The sequence below is a fragment of the Palaemon carinicauda genome, chromosome 23 (assembly GCF_036898095.1).
Source record: "Palaemon carinicauda isolate YSFRI2023 chromosome 23, ASM3689809v2, whole genome shotgun sequence".
Classification (NCBI taxonomy): Eukaryota; Metazoa; Arthropoda; class Malacostraca; order Decapoda; family Palaemonidae; genus Palaemon; species Palaemon carinicauda.
Genome location: NC_090747.1, coordinates 35,094,398 through 35,103,549, shown reverse-complemented (window position 1 = coordinate 35,103,549; position 9,152 = coordinate 35,094,398).

Below are 9,152 nucleotides of genomic sequence, written 5' to 3'. Positions count from 1 at the left end.
CATCAGTCTACGTTGCCAAATATTTCGATCCAGGAAAAGGAATTCGAAGTGAGTTTTTAGATCTTTTGTATTTCTAATTTTTATTGAAGCGAGGAATTGATATTCATGTTTCCAAGATGAAAATTATGTTATATATACAAGCTATTGCCATGTAAAAGAAAGTTTCATTTTTTAACTTATGACCAATGATGTAAGCGGATCATTATAGAAGAGATATGAAAAGTCCTATTAAATATAAAAAATAAATACAGTAATAAAAGAAAATTAAAACAATTTCAACATATGACATACCAATCAAACATACTAACACACACGTGTTAGCCACATCATCCACTCACACTTCCGTACACTAACTAACTATAAAAAAATTATTATCAATATTAATAGGTGAGCAGGTCATTACTGAAGAATGAAAAATAAAAAAAGAATATCATTCAAAGAAAAATACACTAATTAAACATGCAATATTTCAATATTATCCAACCACACTCATTAACAATAACAAACTATAAAAGTATCAATATTAATGTGTAAACAGGTCATTATTGATGTGTACTGAAAAGCAATACATAAATTAATAACAAATAATCGAAGAACAATCCACTAAACCCAACACGCATCATCTCATCTAATAATACTAAAGCACATTGTAGCCATATCATCCACCAACACTTTCTAACAATAAAAGAAAAAAAAAAAAAACGTATTAGCATCAATATCAATTCATAAAAAAGGTCAATAATGATGATTCATTTTCTTTTTTTAATGAAAAATTAGCATTCGAAGACAAGATGACAAAATTCCATCAAATCCTCAAAACCTAATCAGATGCACGTGGGTAACCAAACTTGCCTTACATACTCTCCAACAATTACACATTTCATAACTGTTAGCACTATTGCAGAACATTGCATTAAGTAAAAGATTTTATCAATATTACGTGAGAACTTTGTTTTAGGCTGCTCACCTTATTTGGGTTTTGTAGGGTTGACCTCCACCCCTAGCAAGTTCGGAGAAGGAAGCAGCAGTGTTGGGTTGCATCACGTCTTGTCCCGTCTGTGGGTGGTGCGTTGTGCGCTATTTTTATTATTATTTTTATTTTTTTTTTTATATACGCTGGTGGTCGATGTCGATCTACCACACCTATCCAGGGAATTGTACCACTTCATATTCTCATCATGATACCCATGGTAAGATAAAACAAAAGTAGTCTTAGTTTCGGTGAATGCAATGAGATTCTCTCAAAATAAGAAAATTTTAGGCCTGTATTTGTCATATATAGCTGCCAATAATAATAGATGCATATGTGGCTTTAATCATCTGCTAAAACATTTCATATATATGGCAGGTCCTGAGGTAAAGTAAAACCATGTTTATCATTTGTTTATAATCTTGTTTATATTCTTGTGTTTGTATGTGCGTGTCTTGAAAGAAAAATAGATGTAAAGAAAGAATAAAAGCAAGAAATTCTATCTTATTTGTAATCAACAATCCAACAAAAATTAGGTTATTCGGAAAAGTATTTATAACAATCCTGATAGTCTTATCAATAATTTCTTAATGATATTAATTGTCTGAAGGAGAGAAGAAGTAACATGAAGCTGAATCACATTTTATAGGGAAAATATTTCAACGAACGATGTTAGATATCTATGGAAAATGAATTCATATTTCACACAATACGCTATGATATATCACTTTCTCTCTTCCCAGGATTGTGGGTAATGGGGAAACAGAAGAAAAATGACAAGAGAAGAATGATATCAAAGAAATATAATTGGTAAAAAAGTTGATTGCAATCAGAGAATCCACAGGAAAGAGAGTTAAGAAGTTAAGAAATGAAATCTGCGTAAAAAAAAATCAGTTTAGTTTTTACTTATTTTAATTGTATCATATTCATGAATAGTCCGCGTGAGAGAGAGAGAGAGAGAGAGAGAGAGAGAGAGAGAGAGAGAGAGAGAGAGAGAGAGAGAGAGAGAGAGAGAGAAGTTTTGAATCTTTTTATCTCTTTCATTCATTCTCTGTACTGAGAATAGTTGAATTCAAAAAAGACAAATTGTACGCAGCCCAAGTTTTATATATTAATCAGAGAACCCAGATCTTTCGAACTGTTCCCTTTGTATAGTATATCAGCTATATGAGCTATTGTTGTGTCAATTTAGCAGTTTTTGTTAGCAACTTCATCGAAACAATGAGAATTGCAATCGTTAGCAATGTGGATTCTCTTCAACAGAGAATGATCAAATGCTTTCCGGATTGCCTTTTTATTTTCATTTTCTCCGATATATGAAAATGAAGTTAACAACCGGGGAAATACTCTCCATTAGGAAATTTGGGCTGCCGTCGACTTTATTTCATAATGAATCGTTTTTTTCTTTCTACAGAGCTTTTCAGGCTTTTTACATGCAGCAAATGTGTGTGATCATTGAGCTGTTGTAAGAAAGAATCTAAAAACTTTGAAAATACAGTTGAAGAGAAACATAGCGAAATGAAAAAAAAAAGTAGTGAAATATATAATCTATCAAGAATATTATCTTCTTAAAATCGCAGCTATTCTTTTGGAAAACTAAAGATATAGGTGTCTTTTGTCAAAAAACTCATAAGAGTAGAGTGAAGCAAATAACCTTTGATTATATGCTTATATTCTTGGATACATGAACAAACACACGGGCACTGCGGGTAAGTTGCCCTGATCTCCTTGAAACTGAGCTTGGGAAAATTCATGAAATATCATCTATTTTAAAGTACCCATCACATTTCATAAACAAAGCCTGTCAAAAGGCAAAGAAAACTTTTTATGTCTTTGTTAACAACGATGATTTTAATGTGAATAACCTCCTTGTTTTACCTTTTTTCAAACAGTTTGTACCTCTACCTGGAATTTTAAAACCTTTTGGAATTAATGTAATTTTTAGAAACAACACACTTAAGAATCTATTGATAAAAAAAAAAAATTCCCCAAAACAGATTAACGGATGTATATACGAAATTCCATGCAACCAGTGTAATAAACGATATATCGGTCAAAGTGGCAAAGCACTAGAAACTCGATTAAAACTGCATAAATATAATGTAAGAACGGGAAACATTGCCAGCAGTCTTTTTCAGCATATGAATGAGTGCAAACACACTATTAATTGGAAAGCTGCTAAAGAACTTATATTTTGCAAAAATTTTGTTAAAAGAAATATCATTGAAACAGTTTTAATTAAGAAAAATTTCGAAGATCTGCTTAACACCAAGTTCAGGTATGTACAAACTGGATGAATTTCTTGTAAACAACATTTTTAAACAACTAACTTTTAAGTAATTTGTAATTTGCTCATTTTTTTCTGTTTTACGTCATCACAGAGGTTTCTTTGTATTCTAATTGTATTTTTAAACCACAAGACCGTGAAGAGGTGTAATAATAACACGAAAGCGCTTGTCCAATCTTCGTTTCCTTTTTCCTCCCGGCTTGCTGTCATCATATCATATATATATATATATATATATATATATATATATATATACATATATATATATATATATATATATATATATGTATATATATATATATATATATATACACGAGAGAGAGAGAGAGAGAGAGAGAGAGAGAGAGAGAGAGAGAGAGAGATTCTCCAATAATTGACAATAAAACTTCCTTATTTTTCTAATAGGAAAGCTATCATTGACTATCAGAATCATATGACCTCACCTCATAATGTTTCCTTGGGTAACAAGCAGACTGTTCTACATCACACCATAGCATTGGCTGTTGCGTGCAGTGAACGTCACAACCCCGGAGATCATATCATGGTTACGAAGATGATTAGTTCATATTGACGTAAATGAAACGGTTCATAAAACTGTAGATAATACCATTAATCATATAAGTCTTTTTTAATGGTTTTCTCTCCACCATTTAAGTAGGTCTTCATACGCGTACAATGTCAAGTCATGAAGAAAGAAGATGAACTCGTGCATTTAAGGGTTATGAACATGGAGGTGGAGGGCAGAGGAAGGAGGGGAAGGTCAAAGTTCGGGTGAAAAGATAAATGATTGAATGACATGAAGGAAAAGGGTCTAAGAGAACACGATTTATAGGACAGAAGAAAATGTAAAAGGCTGACTTGAAACATCATCAAAGTAAATCTTTGATAAAAAAAAAAGGAAAAGAAATAGAACAAAATAGTGTGCACGAGTGTACCCTCAAGCCAAAGATCTATTCTACCTTAAAACAGTTGAAGACCATGGGACAGAGGCCATGTCCCTACCCAAGAATAGAGAATAATGGTTTGATTATTTTTTAGTGTCTGCTTAGAAGTCTTGCTTACCATGACGAAAGAATCTCCTCTAACTTTACCAAAAGGAAAGTAGACAATGAACAATTACACTGCAATACTTAACATCTTGAGCGATGAAAATTTTTTTGATAATCTCAGTGGTGTAACGTGTATGAGGAAAAAGGAGAATTTGGAAAGAATAATCTAGACTATTCCGTGTTTGTGTTAGCAAAGGAAGAATGAGACGTAAACAGAGAGAGGGATCAAATGTAGTACTGTCTTGACAGTCAAAGGACCCAATAACTTAACGGGTGGCTGGTGCCCTGATCAACCTACTACCTATAAGGTTTGGCAAATATCTTCATTCATAAGACGTGATCAGATCCATAATTTCCTATTTTTCTGCAGTTAATCCTATCATTTTACATGTAAATATATCAACGATGACATATCAGCTTCTGATGTAAATATGATGAACATATTTCAGAATTTGATGTAATATGACCGGACATAGTATGAATAAATACATATTGCAACAACTAAAGATATTACACTGTTCTTAAAATCCTATCTCTCTCTCTCTCTCTCTCTCTCTCTCTCTCTCTCTCTCTCTCTCTCTCTCTACATTCTGAAAGTCTAAACATGTAATCTGACCTTCCATTTAGGTCCAAAACATGGTAAATGTTCAAAATGGAAACAGTGGAAAAAAGAAAAAGTCTTTTATTAAAGAAAGCCAGGTGACTATGCTAGCACCCTGAAGAAATTGAAGAATCAAAATTCATTCAATAAAGGATCCGTTTTCTTTGCTTTCGACACAATGCATTCCACAATGCAAAACTCACAGTTATGTTTGTTTCTGAAAGCTCAACGGCAACACCTCGAGAATATAAAAGGAAAAACGAATGAAATTTGAATGAAATATAGTGAGTAGTCAAAAGCAGAAGATTTCGTTCGAAAACAAACATGCAAGAGCTTTTTTTCTGGCTCCTTTTTATCAATGATTCTCATCTACTTTTTTCCTAATTGTTCTGGTTAATGGTAAATTGATTCATATTCGCACCACAAAATTATATATATCTTTAAATAGAGTATCTTACTAAGTATAAGTTGAAAATTAAAGCCAACATGAGTAAATTGAAGGCATTATTGGTATAATTAACTCTATTTATTGGTTGGAGGATAATTATATCAATTATGCTTCCATTGGATGTAAGTAAATTTAAATCTTTAATAAATTTGAAATTAATCAAATAATTTAATTTTATATCTATATTTACTGAAACAGGTATAGTAGATTAAATTATGGTAAATTACTAAAGAATAAGGACAATGGGAATACAAGATGCACTGAAGAAAAATAGAAGAGATAAAAAAGAAAAAATTTATACCATTTTTAGAAATATAAATGAGTTCAAAAAAATATAAAAAACAGTAGAGAAATGAGAAGTTGAATTAGAAATGATTGAAGGCAAAACTTATCCTGCAAAATTGTCATGTAAGCACCAAGAAATCAAATAATAATATATACCGATAGGTCTCAGTTCTTTTATACTGTCATAGAAGATGAAGAAAACCAAGGCCAAAATGAATGCATGTTACATATATGAATATCAGATATTTCTGGTAAATGGGTACTTTGCCACACGGGATATAAAAATGCATATGATAACAGGTGCATTGTTTACTCTGCTCTTTTGGAAATATTGTTTTTATGTTGAAAATATATAAAAAAGATTGAAGGTAAATTTTGAATATTTACATGCCACTTTTTGAGAAAATTTTTTTCCTCCATTATATATTGATAAAAAGATCATATCAATGAAGAAATATATTCATTTTTATGTATTCTTAAATACCAAATATTGTTCTATGACTGAATGTTCGCCTCATGCTAATTGGAAATGATAAGAATATATAATATGAAAATAGGGAATATTCATATCTATATTTTCTTATAAGTATAAAAGAAAAAAGGCAACATATATAAGCATATTTTTTTCAACAACTGTAAGATGGTGTAAATATATTCATAATCTGTAAGAAATTATTATTTAAAGGTTTATCTAATGCGAGAAGTTTTATATCTATTTTAATTTTATATATTTTTTTCTAATATTCGATAATATCTCTCTCTCTCTCTCTCTCTCTCTCTCTCTCTCCTCTCTCCTCTCTCTCTCTCTCTCTCTCTCTCCATGGGAACTGTATTATTATTATTATTATTATTATTATTATTATTATTATTATTATTACTAGCCAAGCTACAACCCTAGTTGGAAAAGCAAGATGCTATAAGCCCAAGGGCTCTAATAGGGAAAAATAGCCCAGTGAGGAAAGGAAAAAAGGAAATAAATAAATGATGAGAATAAATTAACAATAAATAATTCTAAAAACAGTAACGTCAAAACAGATATGTCCTATATAAACTATTAACGTCAAAAACAGATATGTCAAATATAAACTATAAAGAGACCCATGTCAGCCTGGTCAACATAAAAACATTTGCTCCAACTTTGAACGTTTGAAGTTCTACTGATTCAACTACCCAATTAGGAAGATCATTCCACAACTTGGTAACGGCTGAAATAAAACTTCTAGAATACTGAGTAATGTTGAGCCTCATGATGGAGAAGGCCAGGCTATTAGAATTAACTGCCTGCCTAGTATTACGAACAGGATAGAATTGTCCAGGGAGATCTGAATGTAAAGGATGGTCGGAGTTATGAAAAATCTTATGTAACATGTATAATGAACTAATTGAACGACGGTGCTAAAGATTAATTTCTAGATCAGGAATAAGAAATTTAATAGACAATAAGTTTCTGTCCAACAAATTGAGATGAGAATCAGCAGCTGAAGACCAGACAGGAGAACAATAAATTCAGAAATTGTGTAAGTGATTGTTGTAGAAGTCCAATCTGACTTCAACCATTTTCCAGTAGAATTGAATGCATTAGTCAAAGGCTGCAGGTCTCCCATGTACTCTTCCACGCGCCAAAAAGAATGTAAAAAAAAAATTAAATAAATAAAATAAGAAAAAAATAAAAATAAAACGGTTGTAAACTTCATTCCCATACTCATCCGCCGCTCAGTGTTACACAGATTTAAGACTGCGCCAAAAGGATTCATTTTATTACAAAAAGATTGTCCTTGTTTTCATTCTAATATGATATTTGTTTGGTATAATTGTTTGTATTTGCGTAGACACAACTATATGACTAATAGTACTCGTAATATGACAGAATGTACAATATAGATAATTCTTGATATATGCCACTTACAACAAGTGATTTAGCAATAAAGATTCTACAATCAATAGCAGTAAAATTCTCTCTCTCTCTCTCTCTCTCTCTCTCTCTCTCTCTCACTCCTCTCTCTCTCTCTCTCTCTCTCTCTCTCTTTATATATATATATATATATATATATATATATGTATACATACATACATACATATATATATATATATATATATATATACATATATATATATGTATATATATATATATATATATATATATATATATATATATATATATATATATATATTTATATTTATACACATACACACCGGCAGAAAAATTACATAGTGTAAATGTATATACATACATTTATATATACACAAAATCATATGTCAATGGGTGCAGGGTGATGGATTAGGTTTAAGATGATGAACAATCTATCTCTTTGTCTCTTGCTCCTGATGCCTGGCGGTTGATCTTACTAGAATTAATATGGACCGGCAGGGTTCACTTACTATTAGTCAGATAGGCACTAAGCATCACAAGGAACTGGCTATCCTTTGATGTATCTCGCCAATGAATCCTCTATATTGGACAGTGGCGTCAATAGGCATAGGAGAAAATAATTATGATATATATATATATATATATATATATAGATATATATATATATATATATATATATATATATATATATATATATATATATATATATATATATATATATATACCCTAGGAAGCTACCCTATAGGAACTTCCATCAGGACGACATGGCCATCTCACCCAAAAATAAATTTTTCGCTTCGTTCAAAATCCGTTATTTAATTATAATTATTTGAAATTCTCAAGGCGATATATATATATATATATATATATATATATATATATATATATATCTATATATATATATATATATATATATATACATATACATATATATATATATATATATATATATATATATATATATATATATATATCTCGCCTTGAGAATTTCAAATAATTATAATTAAATAACGGATTTTGAACGAAGCGAAAAATCTATTTTTGGGTGAGATGGCCATGTCGTCCTGATGGAAGTTCCTATAGGGTAGCTTCCTAGGGTATATTACAACTACGGCGATATTCCCAGAGAATTTACCTTAAGGTACCAGAATTCTAACTCCTGGAGCGAGTATCCCTCGTGAAAGGGATATCGCGACATATCAGAGGACGTATTCTAGACACGCCACATGGCAATCTACATCCTGGACAGAGATTTCGTCTCGTAGGAGGTGATTGGCGAGATACGAATTCGGGAAAGAAAAAGGGGAGCCGCTCCCAAGGCTTCCCTATCCTCCGATTCGTATGCGTGCCTGGCGCCAATCCTGGCGCCATCTGTATTCATTGTAGCGTACACGAGGTGCTACAGATACTGTATGTAGGGAGGGGTCCTACAGCCCTTTCTTAGTAAGGCAAGGGCGGGGTCCATCAGGACGACATGGCCATCTCACCCAAAAATAGATCCGTTTTTTTGGGCTGAAGCCATGTCGTCCTGATGGAAGTGTACCTGAGCATTACTGTATCTGTGGATTCTCAGAATGTGCCGTACTCCCCGGAGGTAATTTTTTCCCCGGTCGACTAGACCTAGAGACCTAAGATGTTACCG